Here is a 9,962-nt window from a genome sequence, read left to right as displayed (position 1 = left end):
GGACCTGGAGCTGAGCTGCACCCTCCACAACTAAGACTGAAAGGACAACAACTTGAAGCTGAACAGAACCCTCCACAACTAAGATTGAAAGGACAACAACTTGACTTGGAGAAAAGTCCTGGAAGTGCACACTGTTCCCCAATAAAGTCCTGTTCCCCTTCCCCAATAAAAATCTTAAAAAAAAAAAAAAAAAAGCAGACTTCTTAAAAAAAAAAATTTCGGGGGAATCTTTTAAAAAAAAAAAAAATGAAACAGAACTGAAAATATTAGGGTACTAGTATATCTCACATAGCAAGAGTAAGTAAGTATCATTTCCTGAAATGCATATGTTGTTTTAAATGTATGTGTTTAAATGTGGTTCTTACTCCGGGTTGTGATTTTTTTTAAGTTAAAAAAAACACACACTTAATTAAACATTGATTAACTCCCAAAGGCCATACTGGGGCCCAGGTGCAAATACTGATAGTTTCCTCTGTCATAGAGCTGGAAAACAGCCAGCCACACTCTCACTCTAAATCAGCTGCTAGGTGCCCACCCGGGGACAAGGTTGAGGGTAACTTTTCATAGTATTATATCCTTTTGTAAAAATATCATAAATAAATAAACACAAATTTATAAAAAGGCAAACACATCTTTTTTTTTTAATTTTATTAGTTTCAGGTGCACAAGACAAAGCAAAACTTAGACGTTTATCATTTACGCATCTTTTTTAAAGTTTACTGATTTCCTACAGTGTGCCAGGCACTGCCTTAGTGTTTTACTGAGAAAACCAACAAACTGTCCGAAGAAAGAAAATACCGCATCATGAAAAGTCTAAAGTAGTGGGATGGTGAAAATGCAGTACTATGTGGTGATTGCAGTATGTTCTAGTGATATCCTAAACACAGAGATGTTATTTATTTCTTGTTTATATTTCTTTTGACTTTGACGAGGTAAATTCAAATGAGAATCAAATGAGATTATGCAGGGGGAAGTATTTTGAAAATGAGAAAAAGCAATACAATTTTAATATAAGATAAAATCTCATCGATCTGCGGTCATTTAGAGTGACGAAAATGGGGACTTTTCTATCACAGAACGAGTTCGAGGAGGCACTTACAGGGTTACATTTCCTTTTTCATATTTGGGGATGGGATTCTAAATAACCTCAAAGGTTAAACTATTTTCTGAATGTCAGAAATGCTGAAAGGTCAGCCCAGCAAGTGCAGAGGTTGTTGCTAAGCCTAGCAAAGCTCTCTGTTTAATCACATTATCTGCACAATATTAGTTTTATTGTCCTTCTAGCTGGGTGACCTTAGACAAATGACTCTTTCTTACCTCGCTTTCCTCGTTTGTAATTATAGACATACAGACATATAGAATTACAGACATTGAACCAGATGTGGAAGATTCCTTCCAGCGCTAACAGTCTGTGGGATACCTCCACCAGCTTAGGTACCTGAAATCATGAATCAAGTTCATTTTCATGAACCCATCCTCAGATCGTTTTAACTGTCATCGCTTCCCTAAGACGTGATCCTTCCCAGGCTCCCAGATCAAAGAGAAAATTTCTACTGGAAAGTATTTCTGGCTACTTCCAGAAAGCAATCATTGGCACACTGTTACTGCTCAAATAACGTGAGAAAAACCAATCCACATACCACTGTATTTTACTTGCCGATTTTAGAAGAGCTGAAATCTGTGCCCCTGGCAGAAGAGAAACGAGATGCTCAACACGACCACGTAAGCCTGCGTGCTGTGGTCAGGAAGGGGACGCTTGCTTTGGTCTCTAACACACTATGAGGCTGCATGAGACTGCGCTCGACCTCACCAAAGGGGAAAAAAGATCTACCTGTCAATGGGAAACTGAATTGTATAAATGGTTGAAGAAAACAGTGGAGGTTTTAAAAATAATTTGTGTAATGAAGGTTTTTCTAAGCAACAAAACAACCCCAACATTTTTAAAAGAAAAGATTGATGGACTTGGCCCTATAAAAATTTCTGGACAAAAATTAAGAAAAGTGTGTGTTTATGTATAGACAAAATTAAAATACACTTTAAATATTTTACGATTTTCGTTGTCAGTTATACCTCAATAAAGCTAAAAAAATTAAAAGACCGACAAATGATGGGGAGAAATATTAGAAACATATTAATAAGTACACATTTGATATTTAGAAATACAAAAGCTTCCATAAATAAGAGTAAACAAACCAATAGAAAAATGGACAAAAGATGCAAAGATGCAAAGATAGAAAAAGGAACATTCAATAACATGTAAAAGATATTCAGTTTGGTAAAAATTATCTATTATTGGCTATTAAATGAGAAATTGAAAAACAGATAATATCAAATGTTGGTGTATGAGGAAATAGACCTTCATGATCGATGTATTTTCAATTGCTACTGCTTATTAGATGGGTACTTAGTGGTCTCAGTTAAAATTTCCAACTGCAGTCTTAGACCCAATAACTTTAAGTATCTGTTTAATAGAATAATTCATACACATAAAAAAATATGCATGTATGTTTATTTCAGTATTCTCTGAAATAAAGTATCATCTGAAAATATCAAATATCATCTGAAAATAACTATGGGGTATATGTTAAATAAAGAAATGTACAAAAATATATAAGTAAATGTATAACCTAAAAATATTTTGATGCATAAAATTCTTATTTTTATATAATCAATATAAAAATTATTTATAAATACATAAATAAATAAGTTTATGTATTTAATTTAATGGATTATGGTACATTTATATTTGGATATGCAGAGTAATCAAATGAGGAAGATTAATATACACCTACATGGAAAGAGCCCCAAGGTAGGCCAGGGCTCTTGCAAAAAGCAAGTCACATTACAGGTATGTTGTATGATTACATTTACATTAATGTAAGCACACCAAAAGAGAAACCAAAGTGTATAATTGAATAAGTACATACATGTATTCCTAGAAGAAGTTCTGAGCGGAGCCTCACCTCTGGGTGAGGTAGAGGGTAGAGAATGAGGCAGAGGGGGAGGTAATAGGACCATTAACTCTTTAGATATTTTTGTAATAATGAATATTTACAAGGAAGCATTGGTATGTTATTTGCATGATTTTCAAATTTGAGTAAAAACTTAAACAATACAGGAAAGGAAAGAAAAGGAAAGGGAAGTAGCATTTCTGCATGCATCAGGCATTAGAGTATCAGGGTAGGATACGTCTGGTCTCTTTAATAATGATTTATCCTTGGGAAGCCTCATTGCCTTTACCTAGATTTCTTTTGCTAAGAGAAGTAGAACAGGGTGATTTATAGCCCAATTTCTAGAATAAGGCTGTTGGATTCAAATGCTGCTCTACCAGATTTATGATCTTACTCCGTGTACTAGACCTGTTTGTACTTCAATGTCCTCATGTGAAAAGGAGGAAAATAATAATGCACCACAAAGTTCTTGTGAAGATTAAATGCATAAATCCTTGGGACACATAACAGATGCTCAATAAATGTAAATTCTTACTGTTAATACCAGTGAGCATTCACCTATCTGTTCTGGCCGAGAATAATATGAAACAGCACGGCTCTCTTTCATTGTTTAGTAGACAGGGAGAGAAGGCTGCGTTGGGAGCCAACGCAGGTATGAGTCAGTCCAGGTCTCACACAGCCTATAGACCCGATAGGTACGGTTCTAAGCCAAAACACAAGCCGGGCTTGCAGATTAGCAAAAGGTTTGCCAGTATATGTGTTATTTTTCAAGTGCTTTCAACATAGTAGGATCTCAGTAAATGTGCATTGATCAGCTTGGTAGCAGAGTTACAGTGCAGCATATCTATCTGAGCTCAAATTCTGGTTTACAAGCCATGCACTATTGGACAAAAATTTTAATCCTCCATTTTCTCATCTGAAAAAAAATGTGGCCTGGAATGCCTACTTTGCCTGTTGTAAGAGTTAGAAATAGTATTTGAATAGTGCTTAACGGTGCCTGGAGCAAGGTGGGTGTTGAGTAGATGGTAGCTGTCAGTACAGTCTGAGCCTATCTAAGCTGGCTCATTTTAAAATTTGGAAAACAATTCGACTTCATGAGTACCAGTGTTTGCAAAGAAACCTTATGACTAAATATATCTAAATATAGGACTAAGAACCAAGAGTTCTTTCTAATTTTGGCTCTGTTGTGGACTTCTTAAATATCCTTTAAAAAGCCAATCAAACGAAATATTTACTAATAATAAAGTCTGTAGCCAGAACACGTTCACTTGCAGAACCACTCACTGTGATTATGCACGAGCAAAAGATAGCCTCTGTTCTTAAGGAGTTCATTATTTTGCAAGATATACTTTAAGTGTACAGAAAAGTTTTAATTGAGTGAAATTCAAACACGCATTGATGGAAGAAAGGACGTACCAGGAAAAGGACGTAGCTGGAACAAAGACTTTTGAAAGAGCAGGAAGTTCAGTTTGGCTGACCTGTGAGAGTCATGAAGTAGAAAGAAGTAAAATCCAAGAAGCATACTGGTGTCTTTAATACCTGGTAAAGTAGTTTGGCCTACATTCTCAGTATTATTGCAGGCAATAAAATAATAAAGGATTATTGATTAGGGATGTGACATGATTTGGGCTATACTCTTCCACAGAATGTAGGACTGATCTGAATATAAAGAAACAAAAGGCAGGCGGAAACACTGAATTAACATAGCTGAGAAACAGCAGGGCCAGATTTAGGTAGAGACTTGGGAAAAGGGAAAAGAAAATTATTGGACTCTTTCTTTGTTCCAGGCAATGTACTGCATATCATACATATATTACTGACTCCTCACAAGAAGGAGTTAATCCAGGGGTGAAGTCAGTGTTATTATACTCTTTTTACAGGTCAGGAATCTGGGGCTCAAAGAGGTTAAATGTTTTATCCAAGGTCACACGGCTCAGAAAATGGAGCTCTTGTGGAGATGGAACAAAAAATCTTGGGAACTGAATAGATGTCAGGGTAAGAAAGAGAGATGAATAGAAAATGGAGCTCAGGTCGTCAGCCTGATTTATTTTAGTGGTAAAGTTAATATAAGTGGGCAAGTCTCTAGGAAGAGCTGGTTTGGGTGGCTGATGAAGAATTCAGTATTGGACTTGATGAGTTTATGCTCCCAGTGAGACAGATATCTTGATGGACAAGTCAAGCAATCTGTTAAAAATAAGATTCTGGATCTTAGGGAACAGTCAGGGCTGCAGATGGAAATTTGGAAATTTGGAAATTCTTAGCTTAAAACTAAGCAGTAAGAACAAATGAAATGCACAATGAGTATATCAAGAACAAATTATAATTATCCCTTTGAAGTAAAAAAAAAAACACACAGAACAATATAAGTAAAAATAATGTGCTCTTTGCTTGGCAAAAAAAATAAATAAGATATTTTCTTTGTACTTTCTCTTCCTAAAATAAGCCAACAATGGAACCTCAGACAATTATTATGATATAGTAAAGAGAGTTACTTGCTGTTTCCTGATGGCTCTATACATACAATCTTTTTCCCATGGGCTGCATTCCTCAACGTGGGCACGTGGAACTATTTACTTCCCTCAACTCCATTCTCCTGGCCTCACAGTCTTTCTCTTGGCCAAGCTCATTTCATCTGGGGAATAGCTACAGATTGATGGAAATCTGTCTCCAGATCTCTTCTGGCTTCAGTGGTCCTTCTTTATGCTTCCAGAACAACTTGTGGATATTTTAGAAGCACAAGACGCATTACTTTTAACTTACTCCTTATTTACTTAGATTTATCCAAGTGTCAAGGGGTGTGGCAGTTAAAATCAGCTCAGCCATGCTTTTGCTGCGAATCTGGGTGACAGCTGTGGTGTATGGGGATGAAGTGGACGCAGGGGGATCAAACAGATTGAGGTGAGATTCTATCTCTGGCATTTACTATGTGGCCCTGTGCAAGTTACTGAAATTATCTACAATAACAGCTCCAGATTGTTGTGAATATTAAATGCTAAAATATATTTAAATGCCTGGCAGATTCTTTCAACAAATATTTATTGAGCATCTAATAATCCCACCATGCTGGAAGAAGGAAAAGGGAGGTAGAAATAGGGACAAATGAGAAAAACCATGGTCTCTATCCTCAAAGGCAAACATTGAACAAGTAATTTAAAAAGTAATGCATGTAACAAAACAGGTACAGATGGTATATAGTAGGGGTTCAATAAATAATACTATTATTAGCTGATAGCATTATCATACGAGTTATTTTATGACTTATTTAACTAAAAAACTTTGCAAATGGTAACTATATCAGAAAATAGGGGAAACAATTTCTATTTTAAGAGAAAAAGAACCTATTAAGTGTTATGAGCTATTTCAGTCTGTATTTATGAATAGAAATAAATTGGTCTGGGTAACAAGTTTAGGATACTTGTGTAATAGGTTGTTAAATCTACACTGCCCATTTAAAATTCCACCAAAACCCCCTTATCTGTTTGTGCCCAGGCTCATCCTTAATTAGGAACATGATCTATCCATCTATTGTCAGACATGTTTAGTTTGCATTGTTAATTCTGACAGTACTAGCTGTATAGCCTTGGGCAAACTTTTAACCCTTCCTAAGCTTTCACTTTCCTTATCTGTAAGTTGAGAATAATAGTATTTTTTCTCCAAGTTGTTAAGGATAAAGCTTTAGCAGTGAGCACTTTCATAGCTTTCACTATTCTTACATTATGCAAGAGTGAAGGAGTCTGTCCTCCAGAGTTTGCAGTACAGTAGAAGAGATGGGTATTTAAATAGGGAATCATGAAACAGTAAATTAATTGCTGCAATAGTAAGAGCCCACAGTGCTATGTGGGGATACATTGTAATGCCTGAGCTATGACAGAGGGGTGAATAGGAAAAAGTCGGCCTCTGTGAGCTTATGCTAAGTAAGAAGGAGGAGAAGTGAGACAGGTACCTAACAATTACACGCGAAGGCATAAAGTGCCTAGGTGGTGAGTACCTTAAGGAAGACCACTATGTTGTAGAGGTTTCTTGTAATGGAAGACGGTCTCACCTTATACATATGGTTTGTGAGCCAATCCATACTGCTAAGGAACATTGTCTATGAAACCACAAAACTAATGGAAATTTTGACACGTACTCTCTCCTGTCCCTCTAATAAGAGATAGATAGCCCTTATTATGCATTTATTGTCCAGTTTGTTGTGCCCACAAATATAAAACTCCATTGAAAGGATACTTGAAGCTAGCATATAATGATTAGAATCTAATTTTCATTATGCTCTTTTGAGAAACTCCAAGGGCAGGAAAAATTAATTCAGGCAGATTAATTTTCATATCATAATGACATATTTAATCTTTTTTCAACTTAACAGTACAAAACAAATCCTGACATGGGGCTCTTAACCATAAGGGCTCCTGAAATATTGAAAATCTCTTGAACAGTGCGATTTTTTTTTTCCTTTACCATTGCAACTGTGCATATCAAGTAGAAAGAGATCTCTCGGGGTGTCAGGGTTGGCACAGCAATTGTTAAGGCAAAAACATTCAATACTCTGAGGTTCATTATGTATTAAAATGATGATATTTCCATAGAACATGAATAAGCTCAAGTCATGTTTCACTTAAAGAAATAAAAATACATAAACAGAGACCTTATGTACATTTGAAACTTAATCTTTCAAGTTTATTCATGATGGTTGACATAGGCAATATACAAGTTTTAATACATAATACATTTTGTAGCAGAGAGCTGCAGTGCAACTGGAGAATACCAAAACTATAAGATGAATATGATTTGGGGTGTTTTTGACTTAAGTCAGTTAAGTTCAAGACGCCATTTGAGTGTACCATAATTCTAGTTTTTCACAGCTAAATGGGCAGAAAGAAGAATATTTTCAGCTCAAACCAAAGATTTCTGGCACCTTAATAGATTTAATAAGTTCAGTAAAACAAAACGGTGAAATATTTTATAAAAACAAGTTCCTAAATACCTGTTATTATGAGCTGAATTGTGTCCCTCCAAATTTATATGTGGAAGACCTCATCCCCAGGACCTCAGAATATAACTGCATTTGGACATAAGGTAATTAAGTTAAAAGGAGGTATTTAGGGTGAGCCAATATAACTGGCGTCTTTATTAGAAGAAGAAATTTGACACAGAGCCATACAGAGGAAGGACCATGTGAAAACACAGCTCTCTCATTTTCAAATATAGCTGCAGTTGTTTGTCCCTAAATGTCCTTCCTTTCCTCCCCTCAGTGACATACATCTAACACTTTTCACTTTACTCCCATTCTCTTAGAATATTCTTCTCACTTGTATGTTCCCTTTTCAAAAAGAACTCTGTATTCTCTGTATCCATAGGAAATATCACTGTGTCGCCCTCTGAAATAAAACCAGTACCAAAGGAATTTGTTACTGATACTGAAATCCATCCAGGCAGTGGGTTAATTTTCTTGTTCTGTTTTCTCTTTTTTAGCCATTCTAGCTAGGACTCAAGAAAGTATCTCCCTGATCATATTCATTTATTCAAAAATTATTTAATGAATGCTTGCTGTGTGGTAGGCACTATTTTAGTACTTGGAAGATAGAGGTGAATGAGACACAAGTCTCAATCTCGTGGATTTTAGCCCATTTCTAGGGATCAGGTACTGACAATGAACAAGTCAACATAAAAATAAACAGGAAAATTTCAAATAGGGATAAACGCCTAGAATGTTGCTCAGCCTGATGAGAATGGAAAGGATGAGAGAGGAAACGAAAAGATTAGAAAATTGCAGTGTCCCTATCCCTCTCCCAGACAAAGCCAGAGTGGATGGTGTTAGAGATTATAGGACCCTGGATAGATCTGAAGACCTAGGAGAATCCCCTTTCCTGGATAGGACACAAGGAAGAGGCAAGACTTCAGAATTTCCCACAGGCTCTGCACGTTTTAGAAGCAAAAGAAATATTGACTTGTAATATCTACAAGTCTGATGCATCCCCACAGAGTACTGTGCTCCCCAAGATTTTTCAGAAAATGAAGAAATGCAGAGAGAGCGGCATGATTATGCCATAGGTCTTTGCCAGGGCAAAGAGGCTTTGTAATTGGGGAATGAATTTTGGCCTTGAGCAATCTCTTTTTCTGCTTCAGAATCTTAATTTTAACCCAACTGGTGTGGTCTAGAAAACAACTCCAATGTCTGTTTAAAAAAATTAACTCCTACATTTGTGCATAGCATTGAAATAGAATGGAAAAAGAGAATATAGTCACTGAAGAATTAAAGGTGATTCTATGAATAATTAAAAACAAGAATTGCCCAATTAAACTTAAGCTCACATAAGAATTTATGTGAAATTTACCCTCATAAAGCCAGTTCCCTGTATACTTTCCATGACTTTTATGCAGAGAAATGCTTGTTTTTTTCAATTCCCTTCAACTTTGCACAAAGATTTAAGTATATGAACACTTGTAGCCACCCCCAACTCCTATGTAGATAATCAATGCTTATGTGCATTAGGTTAACTCAACCATATCCAAAGGTGGATAATTACTTGTGATTTAACAAATAAACTGATTTTCTTTTGTGCTAAAATTTCAAAACACCAAAAAAAAAAAAAAAAAAATTTCAAAACACCATTATTGGAGCAAGGCCCATGGTAGAGGGCTGGGAGAACACAATGCCCACACTCTGAGAGCATCAAATGTCTCTCTCTCTCTCTCTCTCTCTCTCTCTCTCTCTCTCTCTCTCCCCCCCCCTCCAGTCTTGGAAATTTTTTTTTAAGTCTGATGAAATTAAAAATTCTCAGAGAAACCACCTAAAAAAAACCCCATTAAATATATATTTATAACTTCCACAGCTTTATATATGTATGTGCATTTTTATTCACTGATCTTCAGAACCAAGAAGGTCTTTTGAGACATATTTAGTCTTTTTTTTTTACTTGTATGTTTATTACTTTTATGACTACTAACTGCTTTTCTAAATATCCACACTTTTTTTTACACATATTTCAAAATTATAACTTCAAAAATACCCAA

This window comes from Rhinolophus sinicus, linkage group LG02 (assembly GCF_036562045.2).
Source record: "Rhinolophus sinicus isolate RSC01 linkage group LG02, ASM3656204v1, whole genome shotgun sequence".
NCBI lineage: Eukaryota > Metazoa > Chordata > Mammalia > Chiroptera > Rhinolophidae > Rhinolophus > Rhinolophus sinicus.
The sequence above is the reverse complement of the archived record's forward strand: the minus strand, read 5'-3'. Positions refer to the sequence as shown.